Consider the following 2,224-nt stretch of genomic DNA (forward strand, 5'->3'; position numbering starts at 1 on the left):
GCAGATGTGTTGGACTTCAATTCTCAGAATTTCAAACCCCATACACCTGGAGAACACTAAATACAACCAATATAAATAAATAAATAGTACTCCAAAAAGCTTTGAAAAATATGTTTCATGGCTGTTCAAAAATAGATCACCAATCTAGTATGTTCAACCAGTAAAAGGATTTGAGAAGAGAACAGGCCGGTCACTGCCTTTTTGAACAAAAGCATTGGTTCCTTGGCTAGTGGAAAAGCTCATACTATTTTTGTTACCCATTGAAATAGGGGGGTCTTTTTGCGGGGGGAGAAAACTATTTTGTCCCTCTGTTGCAGTTACTAAGATAGCGTTGGCATTTTTACTGAGATAAACCAAGATAATGATGTGATTTGCACCTAAAGCTAAGCCATGGTTGAAGACATTACTTACTGAAATCCCACTGATTTCAATGCACCTTTCTAAACATATTAAAACTAGATCCATCCCACTAGCTGTATTTGCATGGCACATTGTAAAGCCTCTAGGACAGTGCAAAGATTTGATTCAAAGGCAATTTGACTGAATCATCTCTTCAAAGCAAATCTTAAAGCTGAATTGATTTGCTATGTCAGATCAAATCGGGTGGTTCCAAATTGATTGACAAATGTTTGCACATGCATAAATGCTTCTTTTTCCACATAGAATTGACAGTCTCAACTGAGTTGATTCAATTTGGATCTTAGGTGATTTGCAGTCTCCTAAAAGCTTAGTTACCAAATACGCAGACACCCACATGTTCCCCATAACATGTAGTTTTTGCACTGAGATTGGGGTTAAAGCATGTCATGTCAGTTTGGATCTGCAGAACTAAGTAAACTGCAAGCTTCATTTAAAGAGCTGTGTACACAGAGATGTGGGAGAAAATATAGCATGGAATCATGTGTTTATAACTACCCTTTAGAAATTGGACATTACAGATGTATCTCCAACTAAACTTTCTTCTGGGGTGGGTGTTATATATTTGTACCTATTTGACAATCCCAGCTGTCTTTATACCAACATGTGTCAGCTGCTGTCTCTCAACCCAACCTACCTCAGAGGGTTGTTGCTGTGGGGAAAATAGGAGGCAGGAGTATTAGGTATGTGCACTGCCTTTAGATAGATAAGATAGAAGCAGGATAAAAATCTAATATTGTTTTTTTCTAGTGACAAAAGACTTCCAGAATGCTCGATTCTACTTTTGCAATTCCCAGGGGATGTCTTTCATTTTTGACCTACTCCAAATGTTAATTATAGCTGACTTTTAATGTAAAACATGTTGATTGGGGTAAATTAACTTGTTCAACTAAATTGTGTTCAATAATCCAAAATCGGCTGAGTTTGCTCAAGACAGCAAGCCATAACTATAGCTGACAACTCCACAGTGCTAAACATATTGTATTATATTTAGTTTAACATGTAAACTGCCCAGAGTGGCTGGGAGTCTGGCAACATATACATGTAATGTATTATTATTATTATTATCCCAGTCATTATCTTGAAGAGGAATTGTTAAGATACATTTGAGTGGAGTGTTTCATGGAAAATTCAACATTAGCCAGCGTTAGATATGAATCAGTCCAAAAGTACACCATCACCTACTCAGCCTTTTTATTTTTCTGGCAGACACTGATCAACTTCCTTCACCCGAACGCCAGCGCAGGACACCCACCCAGCCACAAACCACCCAAGCATTTTGGCCTAGCAGGTTGTGCAAATCTGGCCCGCGTTCGTGCTTCATCGTGCAAATCCAGGAACTTGGGTTGACCGAACCACCCACGTTTGGGTTACCGCAGGGAAGCACGTTGGGCTACTCCAGCGGCCACTTGCACAGTAAGCCCACGGTCTCCTAACATTTTTAGCCAGTGCCACTCGCTGCACGCGCTAAACTTGTGGGCTGGGTTTTGGGGGCGCCTAGTGCTTAGGGCGCAAGCAAGAACCAGGGGGCTGGGTTGGGTCAGGGGAGGCTCAACAACTCAGCAGCCAGGTTGCTCGCTCCGCGCCGGCGCAAGCGCGACGACTCTTCCAACGCGGCCGGCCGAGCTCTTCTCCTTCCCCTCCGCCCGCCACGCTACAATAGCAGCAGCTGGGCCGTCACGTGACTCCCGGCCCCTCCGAAACAGCCCCGCCCACCCGCTCCTCCCCGCCCTCTCGCTCCGCTCGCCAGCCGCCCGGCGCGAGCGCAGAGCCCGCGGCGCCTGCGTAGCCCCGTTCTCCTCCTCCT

Source organism: Python bivittatus, unplaced genomic scaffold (assembly GCF_059951505.1).
Source record: "Python bivittatus isolate LINGU-HERP-01145 unplaced genomic scaffold, Pbiv_v1 ctg000700_np1212, whole genome shotgun sequence".
Lineage (NCBI taxonomy): Eukaryota > Metazoa > Chordata > Lepidosauria > Squamata > Pythonidae > Python > Python bivittatus.